This window comes from Hyperolius riggenbachi, chromosome 3 (assembly GCF_040937935.1).
Source record: "Hyperolius riggenbachi isolate aHypRig1 chromosome 3, aHypRig1.pri, whole genome shotgun sequence".
NCBI classification, from domain to species: Eukaryota; Metazoa; Chordata; class Amphibia; order Anura; family Hyperoliidae; genus Hyperolius; species Hyperolius riggenbachi.
In genome coordinates this window covers 134,206,006-134,225,701 of record NC_090648.1, presented here as the reverse complement: position 1 = coordinate 134,225,701, position 19,696 = coordinate 134,206,006, and the positions used below count along the sequence as shown (strand labels likewise).

General features: G+C 44.7%; 1 protein-coding gene across 4 annotated transcripts in view; it reads right to left on the bottom strand.

The window, feature by feature from the left end:
- The window catches only part of KCNU1 (potassium calcium-activated channel subfamily U member 1), a 330,251-nt gene that overhangs the window by 278,930 nt on the left and 31,625 nt on the right, over positions 1–19,696 (bottom strand). The window lies entirely within an intron of this gene.

Genomic DNA, 19,696 nt, shown 5'->3' with positions numbered 1-19,696 from the left:
ACAAACTTGGTAGAGTCTATACCTGGCAGCAGGAGAGACGCGCAGCCCGGGGTGATCCTCAGCAAGTTCCGGTAGAACGTCGTCCCAGAGGCAAGCCGCCGCGTCATCCGCGTAATCCGCAACCCGGAAGTGGTCAGCCGCAACCCGGAAGTGGTCAGTCCGGTCAACAGAGGCCTGTGAAGCGTCGCCGGCGCCCACGACAGGGTCATCCGCAAGGAGGTGGGCAAGGTGGTACGCCAGCCGGCACGTCCGGCGAATCATTACCAGAAGGCTCTAGTGTGGAATCCTCCTTGGATTTTCAGGAGGCAGAAACAGCATCAGACACCGGAGGCATCGACGGGGCAGAGGCTGCAGCAAGGCGCAAGAACCCCAGACAACCCCTACCTCGGGACGATTATCCGAAGCGAGGAGGGAATCGCTAGAGGGGGTAAGCAATCCAGTTATAAATATTTTACAATATAATCTAACAAAGTCAGAGATGAGCGTTCTGGCTAAAGGTCTGGGCTTTGTCCCGACAACCTCTGGGGACCTTTTTACTTGGGAAGTAGACTTTTACAGATTTGTCCGGTCCATCAAGTTGCGTATGACTTTTGCAGATAAACCCAGTATTACTAGAGGACCTTTTTTTAGGAAAAGCGATTGGGAACCTGACATTATGAATAACTCTGTTGATCTTTTTGAAGGTGCTGTATTGCACGAGGTGCGCAGTTTATGGGAACAGTTTGACCGCAAGAGGAAATCTTCCCTGTTTAATAACTTATCTCCTATGGAGAGGGATGCCTTAAAAAGCTTGAAAGAAAACGATGGAATAATTATATGCAAGGCTGATAAGGGGGGTGCAATTGTAGTGCAGGACAGATGCCAATATGTTCAGGAAGCACAGCGTCAGTTGAGTTTGGAGGGTCATTACAGATTGTGTGATTGTGACCCCACAGTTGAGATTAAGAAGAAGGTTGATATTTTGATTCAGCAGGGTATTGAAGATGGCATTTTGGATAAACAAACAGCTGCATTCCTGACAGTAGACAATCCACAAACACCTATCCTGTATCTTCTACCTAAGATACACAAGTGCCTGGACATGCCGCCAGGCAGGCCGATTGTGTCTGGCCTGGGGTCAGTTCTGTACCCCTTGGCGAAATATGTTGATTTCTTTTTGCAGGATTTGGTGAAAAATATAGATACGTGTTTGTTGGATACGAAAGATCTGTTGTGTAAACTAGAGGGATTGAACACCATCCCCGAGGGCCTTTTGCTTTGCACACTGGACGTACAGAGCTTGTTTACCTCGATTCCGCATGAGGAGGGCATGCAGCGAATCGAGGAGAAATTATTAGAGACCACACTTCCAAACTCCAAGATTTTCTTTATTATGGATGCATTGGAACTAATCTTGCGTTCTAATTATTTTCGATTTCTCGAGAGCTTTTACGTTCAGTGTCAAGGCACGAGTATGGGTTCGCCAGCAGCTCCTTCTTTTGCTAACTTGTTCCTCACAAACCTTGAGAAGAGTATGTTTATCAATCATGAAACGTATGGAAAACATATTTTTCGTTTTTTTCGTTTTGTCGACGATATTTTGTTACTATGGGATGGCCCGGTAGAGCTTTTTGAGAAAATGGTTGAGGATGCGAATTTGGCGCACCCTACGATTAAATTTACGGCCGAATGGTCGACCAGTTGTATCCATTACCTGGATGTAACCATTAGTAACAAAAATGGCAGATTGAGTACAAGTTTGTACCAGAAACCTACGGAGCGTAATAATTTATTGCGCACTGATAGTTTTCATGCCGCTACGGTTAAAAAAGGCATCCCTAAAGGCCAATTTTTAAGGGCTCGTCGGATATCGTCGGATATTGCGGATTATGATGAAGCAGCCGAAGGTCTGATTCAGAAAATGGTTGATAAGGGTTATGATAGGCATGCTCTTCAAAGGGTGAGTGGGGAAGTGAGATTGCTTACTAGGAAGGAACTGCTGGCACAAAAGGTTAAGCGAGAGTCAAATCGATTACCTTTTGTGTGCAATTATGGGTACATGTCTGAACAGATTCGATCTGTGGTACGGAGACTTTGGCCTGTATTAAAACAAGATAAACAGTTTGGTAAACTATTTGTTGACCCCCCTGTATTTGCATACCGGAGGGGTAAAACAATAAAGGATTGGGTATGCAGGTCCGACATTGCTATCCATAAGAGAGGTGTCTCTTTTAGTACAAAGAAAGGTACGTTTCCTTGCCTAAATTGTAACTGCTGTGGTGCAATTATAAAGGGTAGCAACATTTCTCATCCCTCTACTGGTGCTAGCATGCCCATTAGGGGCAGGTTCACTTGCTTGAGCACGTATGTGGTGTACGGGCTCAAGTGCCCCTGTGGGTATGTGTACATTGGTAAAACTGAAAGACAGGTAAAAGAAAGAATACAAGAACATAAGAGAGATATCACAAACTTGGCACTAGGCAAGAAAGAATATGAAACATCGGTCTCACAACATTTTTTGCAAACTCGCCATAGAGCAAGTCAACTTAGATGGTTTGTGATTGAAGATGTACCTAAACTAGCTAGAGGTGGTAATAGGAAGAAATTGTTGCTCCAATGCGAAGCTAAATGGATAAGGAAATTCAATTGTGTATGCCCCCATGGTTTAAATGAAAACCTGAGCCTAAGATGTTTTCTGTGATGTCTTCCTCTCTTAGGGTGAAACTGTCCGCATAGTGAATCTGAAACAGGACTTTTTGCAAGATTGGTATCGTTATGAGATGAAATGCAATAATGTGATTTTGCTTATATGTAATATGCTCATATTTATCATGACAGCATCTGGGTGATCTATTCCTCAGTTAGCTGGGGTAGACACTGGTTTGTGTAGTTCCCCAGAAGGATATTGTATTATGTTATTATATTGTAATTGCACTTTAAGGTCATGTGATTGTGTTAGTCACATGACTTCCTGTTGGGTGGGTATTTAGGTGTTACTGATGATGGGTGTGGCACACCTGAGGAAGGGCTCCGCCCGAAACATGTCGTACGTGTGCCTCTGCATGCTATTCAATACAGTTATTTGACTGAAGCCATTTGTGTGCTGTCTCCGTTTGTTCGATTGTACTGCACTGAGGCAGGAGTGGTGTACCTGCAGGAGGCGAGCACCGGCACGGAGGCCTAGACGTAGGCCTAACAAGGTGTGTGACAGGTGAACATTGGAAGATTTGACACAACCACCAGCACTTGTCCCATCGTGAGCATGTCAGGAGGTGGCACCGGGAGTACCGTGGAGGAAGCTTTGGCGGTCACGTTTGCCTATAGAGAGGAGGATATCGAGAGGATACTGAGCCAGGTGACCTGTGAACCAGTGGAGGAGGACCAGGAGTCCCTGGTGGAATATAAGAAAAATCGTTGCTTTACCCTTAAAAAATTGGAAGCAAGGTATATGTCTCATCAGTCTTTCTTGGTGGACTATGTGCGTGCTAAACGTATCCCTCGTGGCTATCGAATCACACTGCGTTCTACTCTGCTTGTTCAGGACACTATCTTTCAAGCAAGATTTTTTGAAATACTTAATAAGGGAAGCCTAGATGTAATGGTCCTGACAATTGAAAGACTGCAGGTCCAGCTTGTGGAGATCCGAAGTGAGGTGGGGAAGATTCAAGCTGAATTGGTGCTTTCCCTCCCACCCTTGGTGTATACTACCCTTAATGCTGATCATAATACACAGGTGGCAGCGTTAAAAAAGGAGCTAGCTGCGGTTAAGCAGAATAAAATCCGGAGAGATATTGAAGACTACAAACTTGGTAGAGTCTATACCTGGCAGCAGGAGAGACGCGCAGCCCGGGGTGATCCTCAGCAAGTTCCGGTAGAACGTCGTCCCAGAGGCAAGCCGCCGCGTCATCCGCGTAATCCGCAACCCGGAAGTGGTCAGCCGCAACCCGGAAGTGGTCAGTCCGGTCAACAGAGGCCTGTGAAGCGTCGCCGGCGCCCACGACAGGGTCATCCGCAAGGAGGTGGGCAAGGTGGTACGCCAGCCGGCACGTCCGGCGAATCATTACCAGAAGGCTCTAGTGTGGAATCCTCCTTGGATTTTCAGGAGGCAGAAACAGCATCAGACACCGGAGGCATCGACGGGGCAGAGGCTGCAGCAAGGCGCAAGAACCCCAGACAACCCCTACCTCGGGACGATTATCCGAAGCGAGGAGGGAATCGCTAGAGGGGGTAAGCAATCCAGTTATAAATATTTCACAATATAATCTAACAAAGTCAGAGATGAGCGTTCTGGCTAAAGGTCTGGGCTTTGTCCCGACAACCTCTGGGGACCTTTTTACTTGGGAAGTAGACTTTTACAGATTTGTCCGGTCCATCAAGTTGCGTATGACTTTTGCAGATAAACCCAGTATTACTAGAGGACCTTTTTTTAGGAAAAGCGATTGGGAACCTGACATTATGAATAACTCTGTTGATCTTTTTGAAGGTGCTGTATTGCACGAGGTGCGCAGTTTATGGGAACAGTTTGACCGCAAGAGGAAATCTTCCCTGTTTAATAACTTATCTCCTATGGAGAGGGATGCCTTAAAAAGCTTGAAAGAAAACGATGGAATAATTATATGCAAGGCTGATAAGGGGGGTGCAATTGTAGTGCAGGACAGATGCCAATATGTTCAGGAAGCACAGCGTCAGTTGAGTTTGGAGGGTCATTACAGATTGTGTGATTGTGACCCCACAGTTGAGATTAAGAAGAAGGTTGATATTTTGATTCAGCAGGGTATTGAAGATGGCATTTTGGATAAACAAACAGCTGCATTCCTGACAGTAGACAATCCACAAACACCTATCCTGTATCTTCTACCTAAGATACACAAGTGCCTGGACATGCCGCCAGGCAGGCCGATTGTGTCTGGCCTGGGGTCAGTTCTGTACCCCTTGGCGAAATATGTTGATTTCTTTTTGCAGGATTTGGTGAAAAATATAGATACGTGTTTGTTGGATACGAAAGATCTGTTGTGTAAACTAGAGGGATTGAACACCATCCCCGAGGGCCTTTTGCTTTGCACACTGGACGTACAGAGCTTGTTTACCTCGATTCCGCATGAGGAGGGCATGCAGCGAATCGAGGAGAAATTATTAGAGACCACACTTCCAAACTCCAAGATTTTCTTTATTATGGATGCATTGGAACTAATCTTGCGTTCTAATTATTTTCGATTTCTCGAGAGCTTTTACGTTCAGTGTCAAGGCACGAGTATGGGTTCGCCAGCAGCTCCTTCTTTTGCTAACTTGTTCCTCACAAACCTTGAGAAGAGTATGTTTATCAATCATGAAACGTATGGAAAACATATTTTTCGTTTTTTTCGTTTTGTCGACGATATTTTGTTACTATGGGATGGCCCGGTAGAGCTTTTTGAGAAAATGGTTGAGGATGCGAATTTGGCGCACCCTACGATTAAATTTACGGCCGAATGGTCGACCAGTTGTATCCATTACCTGGATGTAACCATTAGTAACAAAAATGGCAGATTGAGTACAAGTTTGTACCAGAAACCTACGGAGCGTAATAATTTATTGCGCACTGATAGTTTTCATGCCGCTACGGTTAAAAAAGGCATCCCTAAAGGCCAATTTTTAAGGGCTCGTCGGATATCGTCGGATATTGCGGATTATGATGAAGCAGCCGAAGGTCTGATTCAGAAAATGGTTGATAAGGGTTATGATAGGCATGCTCTTCAAAGGGTGAGTGGGGAAGTGAGATTGCTTACTAGGAAGGAACTGCTGGCACAAAAGGTTAAGCGAGAGTCAAATCGATTACCTTTTGTGTGCAATTATGGGTACATGTCTGAACAGATTCGATCTGTGGTACGGAGACTTTGGCCTGTATTAAAACAAGATAAACAGTTTGGTAAACTATTTGTTGACCCCCCTGTATTTGCATACCGGAGGGGTAAAACAATAAAGGATTGGGTATGCAGGTCCGACATTGCTATCCATAAGAGAGGTGTCTCTTTTAGTACAAAGAAAGGTACGTTTCCTTGCCTAAATTGTAACTGCTGTGGTGCAATTATAAAGGGTAGCAACATTTCTCATCCCTCTACTGGTGCTAGCATGCCCATTAGGGGCAGGTTCACTTGCTTGAGCACGTATGTGGTGTACGGGCTCAAGTGCCCCTGTGGGTATGTGTACATTGGTAAAACTGAAAGACAGGTAAAAGAAAGAATACAAGAACATAAGAGAGATATCACAAACTTGGCACTAGGCAAGAAAGAATATGAAACATCGGTCTCACAACATTTTTTGCAAACTCGCCATAGAGCAAGTCAACTTAGATGGTTTGTGATTGAAGATGTACCTAAACTAGCTAGAGGTGGTAATAGGAAGAAATTGTTGCTCCAATGCGAAGCTAAATGGATAAGGAAATTCAATTGTGTATGCCCCCATGGTTTAAATGAAAACCTGAGCCTAAGATGTTTTCTGTGATGTCTTCCTCTCTTAGGGTGAAACTGTCCGCATAGTGAATCTGAAACAGGACTTTTTGCAAGATTGGTATCGTTATGAGATGAAATGCAATAATGTGATTTTGCTTATATGTAATATGCTCATATTTATCATGACAGCATCTGGGTGATCTATTCCTCAGTTAGCTGGGGTAGACACTGGTTTGTGTAGTTCCCCAGAAGGATATTGTATTATGTTATTATATTGTAATTGCACTTTAAGGTCATGTGATTGTGTTAGTCACATGACTTCCTGTTGGGTGGGTATTTAGGTGTTACTGATGATGGGTGTGGCACACCTGAGGAAGGGCTCCGCCCGAAACATGTCGTACGTGTGCCTCTGCATGCTATTCAATACAGTTATTTGACTGAAGCCATTTGTGTGCTGTCTCCGTTTGTTCGATTGTACTGCACTGAGGCAGGAGTGGTGTACCTGCAGGAGGCGAGCACCGGCACGGAGGCCTAGACGTAGGCCTAACAAGGTGTGTGACAGGTGAACATTGGAAGATTTGACACAACCACCAGCACTTGTCCCATCGTGAGCATGTCAGGAGGTGGCACCGGGAGTACCGTGGAGGAAGCTTTGGCGGTCACGTTTGCCTATAGAGAGGAGGATATCGAGAGGATACTGAGCCAGGTGACCTGTGAACCAGTGGAGGAGGACCAGGAGTCCCTGGTGGAATATAAGAAAAATCGTTGCTTTACCCTTAAAAAATTGGAAGCAAGGTATATGTCTCATCAGTCTTTCTTGGTGGACTATGTGCGTGCTAAACGTATCCCTCGTGGCTATCGAATCACACTGCGTTCTACTCTGCTTGTTCAGGACACTATCTTTCAAGCAAGATTTTTTGAAATACTTAATAAGGGAAGCCTAGATGTAATGGTCCTGACAATTGAAAGACTGCAGGTCCAGCTTGTGGAGATCCGAAGTGAGGTGGGGAAGATTCAAGCTGAATTGGTGCTTTCCCTCCCACCCTTGGTGTATACTACCCTTAATGCTGATCATAATACACAGGTGGCAGCGTTAAAAAAGGAGCTAGCTGCGGTTAAGCAGAATAAAATCCGGAGAGATATTGAAGACTACAAACTTGGTAGAGTCTATACCTGGCAGCAGGAGAGACGCGCAGCCCGGGGTGATCCTCAGCAAGTTCCGGTAGAACGTCGTCCCAGAGGCAAGCCGCCGCGTCATCCGCGTAATCCGCAACCCGGAAGTGGTCAGCCGCAACCCGGAAGTGGTCAGTCCGGTCAACAGAGGCCTGTGAAGCGTCGCCGGCGCCCACGACAGGGTCATCCGCAAGGAGGTGGGCAAGGTGGTACGCCAGCCGGCACGTCCGGCGAATCATTACCAGAAGGCTCTAGTGTGGAATCCTCCTTGGATTTTCAGGAGGCAGAAACAGCATCAGACACCGGAGGCATCGACGGGGCAGAGGCTGCAGCAAGGCGCAAGAACCCCAGACAACCCCTACCTCGGGACGATTATCCGAAGCGAGGAGGGAATCGCTAGAGGGGGTAAGCAATCCAGTTATAAATATTTCACAATATAATCTAACAAAGTCAGAGATGAGCGTTCTGGCTAAAGGTCTGGGCTTTGTCCCGACAACCTCTGGGGACCTTTTTACTTGGGAAGTAGACTTTTACAGATTTGTCCGGTCCATCAAGTTGCGTATGACTTTTGCAGATAAACCCAGTATTACTAGAGGACCTTTTTTTAGGAAAAGCGATTGGGAACCTGACATTATGAATAACTCTGTTGATCTTTTTGAAGGTGCTGTATTGCACGAGGTGCGCAGTTTATGGGAACAGTTTGACCGCAAGAGGAAATCTTCCCTGTTTAATAACTTATCTCCTATGGAGAGGGATGCCTTAAAAAGCTTGAAAGAAAACGATGGAATAATTATATGCAAGGCTGATAAGGGGGGTGCAATTGTAGTGCAGGACAGATGCCAATATGTTCAGGAAGCACAGCGTCAGTTGAGTTTGGAGGGTCATTACAGATTGTGTGATTGTGACCCCACAGTTGAGATTAAGAAGAAGGTTGATATTTTGATTCAGCAGGGTATTGAAGATGGCATTTTGGATAAACAAACAGCTGCATTCCTGACAGTAGACAATCCACAAACACCTATCCTGTATCTTCTACCTAAGATACACAAGTGCCTGGACATGCCGCCAGGCAGGCCGATTGTGTCTGGCCTGGGGTCAGTTCTGTACCCCTTGGCGAAATATGTTGATTTCTTTTTGCAGGATTTGGTGAAAAATATAGATACGTGTTTGTTGGATACGAAAGATCTGTTGTGTAAACTAGAGGGATTGAACACCATCCCCGAGGGCCTTTTGCTTTGCACACTGGACGTACAGAGCTTGTTTACCTCGATTCCGCATGAGGAGGGCATGCAGCGAATCGAGGAGAAATTATTAGAGACCACACTTCCAAACTCCAAGATTTTCTTTATTATGGATGCATTGGAACTAATCTTGCGTTCTAATTATTTTCGATTTCTCGAGAGCTTTTACGTTCAGTGTCAAGGCACGAGTATGGGTTCGCCAGCAGCTCCTTCTTTTGCTAACTTGTTCCTCACAAACCTTGAGAAGAGTATGTTTATCAATCATGAAACGTATGGAAAACATATTTTTCGTTTTTTTCGTTTTGTCGACGATATTTTGTTACTATGGGATGGCCCGGTAGAGCTTTTTGAGAAAATGGTTGAGGATGCGAATTTGGCGCACCCTACGATTAAATTTACGGCCGAATGGTCGACCAGTTGTATCCATTACCTGGATGTAACCATTAGTAACAAAAATGGCAGATTGAGTACAAGTTTGTACCAGAAACCTACGGAGCGTAATAATTTATTGCGCACTGATAGTTTTCATGCCGCTACGGTTAAAAAAGGCATCCCTAAAGGCCAATTTTTAAGGGCTCGTCGGATATCGTCGGATATTGCGGATTATGATGAAGCAGCCGAAGGTCTGATTCAGAAAATGGTTGATAAGGGTTATGATAGGCATGCTCTTCAAAGGGTGAGTGGGGAAGTGAGATCCCTTACTAGGAAGGAACTGCTGGCACCAAAGGTTAAGCGAGAGTCAAATCGATTACCTTTTGTGTGCAATTATGGGTACATGTCTGAACAGATTCGATCTGTGGTACGGAGACTTTGGCCTGTATTAAAACAAGATAAACAGTTTGGTAAACTATTTGTTGACCCCCCTGTATTTGCATACCGGAGGGGTAAAACAATAAAGGATTGGGTATGCAGGTCCGACATTGCTATCCATAAGAGAGGTGTCTCTTTTAGTACAAAGAAAGGTACGTTTCCTTGCCTAAATTGTAACTGCTGTGGTGCAATTATAAAGGGTAGCAACATTTCTCATCCCTCTACTGGTGCTAGCATGCCCATTAGGGGCAGGTTCACTTGCTTGAGCACGTATGTGGTGTACGGGCTCAAGTGCCCCTGTGGGTATGTGTACATTGGTAAAACTGAAAGACAGGTAAAAGAAAGAATACAAGAACATAAGAGAGATATCACAAACTTGGCACTAGGCAAGAAAGAATATGAAACATCGGTCTCACGACATTTTTTGCAAACTCGCCATAGAGCAAGTCAACTTAGATGGTTTGTGATTGAAGATGTACCTAAACTAGCTAGAGGTGGTAATAGGAAGAAATTGTTGCTCCAATGCGAAGCTAAATGGATAAGGAAATTCAATTGTGTATGCCCCCATGGTTTAAATGAAAACCTGAGCCTAAGATGTTTTCTGTGATGTCTTCCTCTCTTAGGGTGAAACTGTCCGCATAGTGAATCTGAAACAGGACTTTTTGCAAGATTGGTATCGTTATGAGATGAAATGCAATAATGTGATTTTGCTTATATGTAATATGCTCATATTTATCATGACAGCATCTGGGTGATCTATTCCTCAGTTAGCTGGGGTAGACACTGGTTTGTGTAGTTCCCCAGAAGGATATTGTATTATGTTATTATATTGTAATTGCACTTTAAGGTCATGTGATTGTGTTAGTCACATGACTTCCTGTTGGGTGGGTATTTAGGTGTTACTGATGATGGGTGTGGCACACCTGAGGAAGGGCTCCGCCCGAAACATGTCGTACGTGTGCCTCTGCATGCTATTCAATACAGTTATTTGACTGAAGCCATTTGTGTGCTGTCTCCGTTTGTTCGATTGTACTGCACTGAGGCAGGAGTGGTGTACCTGCAGGAGGCGAGCACCGGCACGGAGGCCTAGACGTAGGCCTAACAAGGTGTGTGACAGGTGAACATTGGAAGAGATGTGTTCCTAACCTGCTGGTTAGGGACGCATTTTGTTGCTATGAAGGAGGCAGGCATGCTCAGATGTACCAAAATTTGATTCGGGTACATTCGAATTCGGGTCCGGAAGACATTTGGATTCGGATTCGCCCACGAAATTCGGTTCAGATTTGGTTCGGGTGTCGGTAACAAAATTCGGTAAAAATTAGTGGTCGGGAATTCAGATGCGTTTTTTTTTTAAAGGGAAATCACATTTAAATAGGTGTAATTAAAAAACAAAACAAAAAAAGTGACGTATGGCAGCAGTCAATGTATTGTGTGGAACCTGGCGGTGGGAAAACAGACAGCAGGAGGATAAATACAGCAGCAGCAGGAGGAGGAGTGACATATGGCAGCAGGCAATGTATTGCGTGAACCCTGGCGGTGGGACCACAGACAGCAGGAGGATAAATACAGGAGGAGGAGGAGTGACGTGTGGCACTGGCAGCAGGCAATGCATTGTGTGGACCCTGGCGGTGGGACCACAGACAGCAGGAGGATAAATACAGCAGGAGGAGGAGGAGTGACGTGTGGCACTGGCAGCAAGCAATGTATTGTGTGGAGTGGACCCTGGCGGTTACACAGACAGCAGGACAGCAACAAGTACGTGGCTCTGCAAGATGGCCGCCACCTTATATAGAGGAGGGGAGAGCCAGGCTCCCCTTCTCTGATTGCTTGCTAGGGTTGCCAGGTCCTCAGCTGGAGGACTTCTGATTGGCCCAATGACGTCATCCACGAATCCCGAAGCCGAACCCCGAACCCACCGCGTCATCCGGTCGAATTCTAGTGCGCACATTCGGGAATCTTCGAATTCGGATTCGGCATGGTTTTTTACATTCAGGTTTGGCTTCGCCTTCGGGAACATTGAAAAAACACCCACATTTTCGGGTAAAATTCGCATTCGGGTGACCCGAAGAGCAACCCTGGATGGAGGGCAGAGGGACGAAGGGCTGTGCATAATAAAATGGGAGAGGTAATGAGAGAGAACATTAGCATTGGGCTGTTAGTGGTGAGGCACAGCAGTAGTATGCAATGGCAACGGGGTTAACATTATGTGTAGCGGTAAATAGTAAAGTTAGTGTTAGGCTCAATGGTAGTAGATGTAATGGCAGTGGGGTTAGTGTTATGTATAGTGGTAGTAGTAAAGTTAGTGTTAGGCTAAGTGGTTGTAGATGTAACGGCATGGAGGTTAGTGTCAGGTCACGTGTAGCTGTAGTAGGGAAGGTTAGTGTTAGGTGTAACAGCACTAGGTTTATGTGAGAAAAGTGATTAGGAGTTTGATGTGAGCTTTATATTTTAAATAGTATAATTTCAGTCATATAAAATTGTAGATATTATACTAGCAGCTACCATTCGCACCAGACTCATTAGCATAAAGGGAGAGAGAATTATTATTATTTATTTTGTCCCAACATATTCCGCAGCGCTGTACAGAGTATAGAGTCATTACTGTCCTTCAGAGGGGCTTACAATCTAATCCCTACCATAGTCATATGTCTATGTAGTGCAAGGCCAGTTTTCAGGGGGAGGCCAATTAACTTACCTGTATGTTTTAGGGCAGGGCCGGATTTACAACTCAGGAGCCTGTAGGCACAGGCGTTCTGGCGCCCTAAGCTCCGCCCCTGAACACAGGCCACACCCCCAAGTAAAAATATTCTGAACTCTAATCCTTGCATCATGTCACTAACAATGTTTAAAATTTTACACTCTAATCATTGTGTCATGTCACTAAAGATGATTAGAGTGTAAGATCTACTGTTTAGGATCTTAGATGATTAGAGTGTCAGCTAGTGACATGATGCAGGGATAGGGATATGGAAGGAAACCGGAGTGCCTGGAGAAAATCCCACACAGGCATGGAGAGAACATACAAACTCCTTGCAGATGTAGCCCTGGCTGGAATTCAAACCAGGGACCCAACGCTGCAAGGCAAGAGTTCCATTCACTACACCACCATATGCAGTAAACAATTCTTACTCCAAAAATAATTATTCTCATTTTTTCACTCATTTAGGTAAACAGAAATTGTTGAATACACAGCTTTACCGTTTGTTTCATTGTGTGTGGGCTCAGGCAGGGGCGTAGCAATAGCCATAGCAGCTGCTTTGGGGTCCGGGAGCAGAGGGGGCCCAGGTAGAGATGAGCAGAAATTACGCCTATGCATAAGTAAGCATCAAAATTCGTATTTACGCATCGTAATTGAAATGCCAAATTTTGTATGTAATTTTAAGCATTCGTAATTACGCACTTTGGCGGTGAATAGAAAAGCCCCGATACATGCTATTGCTACTAAAATTGCTACATATGTAAGGAGAATAGTGGGTACAAAAAAAAAGAATTGTTCAGAAAGACCTTATAGTTTTTGAGAAAATTGTTTTTACAAATAAGATTTTTTTTTAACTGTCATTTTTATGAGTTTAAAAAAACATTTCTCTTTGCATTTTTAAAATAAATTTTCTCAAAAACTACAAAGTATTTTTGAAATTTTTTTTTTGACTTGTATCCACTATTCTTCTAAACATATGTAGCAATTTTAGTAGCAATAGCATTTATGTAGGCTTTGCTATTCACCGCTAAAGTCAGCACAAAATTATGCGTAAATTCATGCGTAATTACGAATGCTTATACAAAGTCACTTGAATTAAAAATGAGTAATTATGTATAGGCGTAATTGTGAAAATGTACGAAATTTCTGAGTAATCGTAATTTACTAATTACGATCATCACTGGGCCCAGGTGGTTCTTGATGGTTTCACTATTAACTTTCTTGTTTTCCTCCTCACTCTCACTTTGTAGCGCCTTCTACAATGCTATTGCGTCCGGGGACGCGGATAATCAGCCGCGTTCACAGCCTGTCGGCCGGTGACGGCCAAACCGGAAGTGGCCGCCGGCGAGACCAGCCGCATCGGAGGGACACGGCGAGGGCAGCGTTCAGCTGCAGGGGGCTGAGGGGAGCCCCAGGTGAGTAAAAGTCATTTTTTTAAAATGACTTAAGTATTCCTTTAACTCCTATCCATAGGGTAGGGGCAGGTGGCATTGCTCGAGTGCCTGCATCTGAAGGCCCCATAAAAGCTCTGCTAGGGGTTCCCAATCTCTAGCTACTACACTGGGTATAGGTCTCTTATATCACATACATCTCCATTTAGCAATGAGTCTTTTAAATGGTAGCTAAAGGTGGCCACTAATGGTCCAATTTCTAGTGAAAAATTGTTCGAGCAATCAGAAATTCTGATCGGAAGAAAAATCGTTCACTACACCATCAACCAACCAATCTTTGCTTCCTCTGTATCACAACCAATAGCCTGCAGATATTCTGGTGTCTCAACTTGTGCCTGTCCCCAGACACTGCACCGACCCTGGCCTGACGGGGTATTCTGGGGAGCTGTAATCCCCCCTGCGTTTTCCGATGAAGGTAGCATAATGCAACCCAGTGTGTATAAATCCATTACCTTCATTACTGATAGAAAGGGACTTCTAGGTTAGATTCCAGGTGCCCCCCTCTCTGTTGTGCTATGTGTACAGCCACCATCTGAGTAAATTATAATCCTCTGTAATCCATGTTCTGTGTGCCTTGACCATAAATTGTACATTTCTCCTACTGATTTATATTATAAAGAGCACTCAAATAAGATAAATAAAGTGGCACTAACATTACATCATCTTGTTATCATGCCATGCTCAGCTAATCAGAAATTTACACTTGTGGTTATAAAGGATACTGCATTTTCTGCATAGTCGCACTTTAGATCAGGGATGTCAAACTCAATCACATAAGGGACAAAATCTAAAGCATAGTCTAGTCGCGGGCCAAATTTGAAAGACTTAACATTTATTGAACAGTCTCAAAGTTACAGATTTCCCAGCAAGCTCATGGTGAACCAGAATTCTTAGGATTAAGTGGAGTAACCTTAGCGACCAGGGGTGGGGGGGTGGGGGGCTCACTCCTCCCCCTTCTGCAGAGTAGCACTGTGAAGCAGTTTAACATTTACCTGCTCCATTGCTGCTTCTGGTCTCTTCTAATCTTTCTGACAGCCACATGCTCTATGAGACATACCCCTGGCTCAGAATGAATGTCACATGCTTGGGAGAAGGAGGTATGGAAGCACAGAGTGTGCTACTTCCAGGAAGAACAGGAGCTACAACGCATAAATGGAGCAAGTAAATATTAAACTGCTCCGCTGTGCTACTCTGCAATGTGGGGAGATGGTGCCTGGGGGAAGGAGAAAGATGTGTGTGGGGGAGGGAGTGTTCTTTTACTACCCACAATGATGGACATTTTAAGCTCCTGAGGGCTGTATTCGGCCCGCGGGCCTTGTGTTTGACACCTGTTCTTTAGATGTTCCTCACCTGAAGCCAGTGGCATGGCATTAGGGGTTGCAGATGTCGCGTTTCTACCTTGACCCTTGGACCATAAGGCATACCTGGGGCCCTCCTTCAGCTGCTCCATTAGGTCTTCATTGTCATTGGCGGAGGATCACCTCTTTATGTATTTGAATAGTAGTACTCATTCATAAAGTGTTCCCTGGTTTTGCAGCTGTCTTTGGAAACCAGGTTTTTGGAACTTGGCACCATACAATTGTTATTTATATGGTGCTAGAAGTCCTAGTGTAAAGTCTGTGAATGCTTGAGATGTAAATCTAGATTGTGTCCAGGTGTACCTGGTCCCTGACACTGGTGGACTCTCTTCAGTCATAAACCAAGGCAGAAAATCCTTGGATGATGCTGTCAGAGCAGCAGGGCGCTTTCTGTTCCCCCTCCCTTCTCAGTAGAACAGAACATGTTGCGTAGCAGAGAGCTGAGGAGCATACATGTACAATGATCAGAAATAACCCCTACTTCTCCCTCAATATGACCAGGAATGACAGTTACTGGTGCCAGAAATGTAAAATGTACAGTGGGTTGCAAAAGTATTCGGCCCCCTTGAAGTTTTCAACATTTTGTCACATTACTGCCACAAACATGCATCAATTTGATTGGAATTCCACGTGAAGGACCAATACAAAGTGGTGTACATATGAGAAGTGGAGTAAAAATCATACATCATTCTAAAAAATTTTTACAAATAAATAACTGCAAAGTGGGGTGTGCGTAATTATTCGGCCCCCTGTGTCAATACTTTGTAGAACCACCTTATGCTGCAATTACAGCTACCAGTCTTTTAGGGTATGTCTCTACCAGCTTTGCACATCTAGAGACTGAAATCCTTGCCTATTCTTCTTTGCAAAACAGCTCCAGCTCAGTCAGATTAGATGGACAGCGTTTGTGAACAGCAGTTTTCAGATCTTGCCACAGATTCTCGATTGGATTTAGATCTGGACTTTGACTGGGCCATTCTAACACATAGATATGTTTTGTTTTAAACCATTCCATTGTCCAGCTTCCCTGTCCCTGCTGAAGAGCTGCATCCCCCGAGCATGATGCTGCCACCACCATATTTGACAGTGGGTATGTTGTGTGTTCAGAGTGATGTGCAGTGTTAGTTTTCTGCCACACATAGTGTTTTGCATTTTGGCCAAAAAGTTCCATTTTGGTATCATCTGACCAAAGCACCTTTTTCCACATGGTTGCTGTGTCCCCCCACATGGCTTGTGGCAAACTGCAAACGGGACTTCTTATGCTTTCTGTTAACAATGGCTTTCTTCTTGCCACTCCTCCATAAAGGCCAACCTTGTACAGTGCATGACTAATAGTTGTCCTATGGACAGAGTCTCCCACCTGAGCTGTAGATCTCTGGAGCTCGTACAGAGTCACCATGGGCCTCTTGACTGCATTTCTGATCAGCGCTCTCCTTGTTCGGCCTGTGAGTTTAGGTGGATGGCCTTGTCTTGGTAGGTTTACAGTTGTGCCATACTCCTTCCATTTCTGAATGATCGCTTGAACAGTGCTCCTTGGGATGTTCAAGGCTTTGGAAATCTTTTTGTAGCCTAAGCCTGCTTTAAATTTCTCAATAACTTAATCCCTGACCTGTCTTGAACCTGTCTTGTGTGTTCTTTGGACTTCACGGTGTTGTTGCTCCTAATATTCTCTTAGACAACCTCTGAGGCCCTCACAGAGCAGCTGTATTTGTACTGACATTAGATTACACACAGGTGCACTCTATTTAGTCATTAGCACTCATCAGGCAATGTCTATAGGCAACTGACTGCACTCAGATCAAAGGGGGCCAAATAATTATGCATACACCACTTTGCAGTTATTTATTTGTAAAAAAAAATGTTTGGAATCATGTATGATTTTCGTTCCACTTCTCATGTGTACACCACTTTGTGTTGGTCTTTCATGTGGAATTCCAATAAAATTGATTCATGTTTGTGGCAGTGATATGACAAAATGTGAAAAACTTCAAGGGGGCTGAATACTTTTGCAACCCACTGTATAAGCAGTCTTGTGTATGACAATTTGCATTCTTTGTGATTATGTGTTAAGTCTAGTAAGTATGTACTAGGACTGTCGCCTGTTAGGGATCTGAACTCGATCCGTCGGGTGGCAGCTTGCTTCTGAGACTGTATAGACATGTCGCTAACTTGTAGACTAGCAAGACATCTGTTGTTGAGGAGGAGGGACAAAGGGTAGTAAATGATGGAACAGCTTTCCTTGTGCAGAGTACGTGACATGTGGGCTCCTCTACACACTAGAGCCTCACCCAAAGTGGACTTTATCAGCCGCCTTGGCCGAGTTTAATCTAGCATATGTATGTAACTTTAAATTGAATACACATGTACAAGGATTGTCCCTTGCAGGGAATCAGGATTCATCCCTCAGGTGGCATTTTAGGGCCCAATGCTGTACAGATATGTCACTAGTCTATAGGCTACCGATGCATCTGTTGCTATGAAGGGGGAGGAGAGACAACGTGTGGTGCTCAATGGTGCGGCTTCCCATAATGGGGTGAGTAGGAGATCAGTGCACTCCAGAGTCGCATGGGCATGGCACATTACGATTTTCAGGTGTCTGCTGCCCACATTACGATTTTCAGGTGTCTGCTGCCCACATTACGATTTTCAGGTGTCTGCTGCCCACATTGCGATTTTCAGGTGTCTGCTGCCCACATTGCGATTTTCTGGTGACTGCTGCCCACATAAGGATTTTCTGGTGACTGCTGCCCACATTAGGATTTTCTGGTGTGTGCTGCCCACATTACGATATTCTGGTGACTGCTGCCCACATTAGGATTTTCTGGTGACTGATGCCCACATTGCGATTTTCTGGTGACTGCTGCCCACATGGCGATTTTTCTGGTGAACTCTGCCCACATTACGATTTTCTGGCCCACATTACGATTTTCTGGTGAACACTGCCCACGTTACGATTGTCTGGTGAATGCTGTCCACGTTACGATTTTCTGGTGAACGCTGCCCACATTACGATTTTCTGGTGAACTCTGCCCACATTACGATTTTCTGTCCCACATTACGATATTCTGGTGAACGCTGCCCACATTGCGATTGTCTGGTGAATGCTGTCCACGTTACAATTTTCTGGTGACTGCTGCCCACATTACGATTTTCTGGTGAACTCTGCCCACATTACGATTTTCTGTCCCACATTACGATATTCTGGTGAACGCTGCCCACATTACGATATTCTGGTGAATGCTGTCCACGTTACAATTTTCTGGTGACTGCTGCTCACGTTACGATTTTCTGGTGACTGGTGCCCACATTACGATTTTCTGGTGAACTCTGCCCACATTACGATTTTCTGGTGAACTCTGTCCACATTATGATTTTCTGGTGAACTCTGCCCACATTATGATTTTCTAAAGGCCCACATTACGATTTTCTGGTGAACTCTGCCCACATTACGATTTTCTGGCCCACATTACGATTGTCTGGTAAAATGCTGCCCACTTTACAATTAATTTACAGTGAAACGCTGCCCCATTACGATTATTTGGCACCTATGGGGGGGGGGGGGGCATCCAAATATTCGCAGGGGGCCCAGTGATTTCTAGTTACGCCCCTGTCCTGGCACTTTAGACTTCACCTTCCATGAACCTAAAAACCCACCACACTGCACCGAAAGTGTGCTGGCTGCCTCATCTGTTACTTCTCCCTTACCCATCATAGATAGCTACAGGTGCCCCTTAGTATTAGGTAGCCAGAAGTACTCTCAATATTCATTAGCTAGAGGTGCCTGCAAGTATTAGGTAGCTAAAGGAACCTCAGTATTAATTAGATAGAGGTGCCTCACACTGAAGGGAGATCTTGTCAGTGGAATGCCGAGAGCTGAGTGAGTAACCTCTCATTTACACTCTCATCAGGACTCTGTGTAGGCAGAGCCAGATCATCCCCAAGGCAAACCCCGCAGCTGTCGAGGACCTGAAAATATTTTAGGGGCCTGGTGGATGCTAGTGACCATCAGCGGTGGGTAAAAAGTGCTAACTTGCCTAGAGCCCCATTTCAACGTAATACTTTTCTGTGCATAGTTAAGGAGGGAGGCACTTGGGGAGGGAGGCACCTGTAGGCACGCGCCTACAGTGCCTTATGGTAAATCTGACCCTGATCTTATCGGATCCCTTCTCTAAAGGTGGCCATACACTTATAGATTTGCAGCAGTTTGACGATCAGATAGATTTCTGTCAGATGCCTGTCAAGTCGAATCTGACAGGAATCTATCTGATGTGTGCCACACACTAGGAACAGATTTTCAATAGATTTCAGGATGAAATCTATTGAAAATCTATTGGAAATCGATCTAAATGCATTATTGGACAATTAGATTCAATGCAACTCTATGGGCCATGGATCTGCTGCCAGATTTTCAATCCTGTCAGATAGATCAAATCGATCAAAATCGTTCGAAATCGATCGATCAGCTGATTTGATAAAATCCATTTGCGATCGATCGATCAATGGCTGAAATCGACCAGTGTATGGGCCCCTTAAGAGAAGGTAATGAAAGAACTATCTG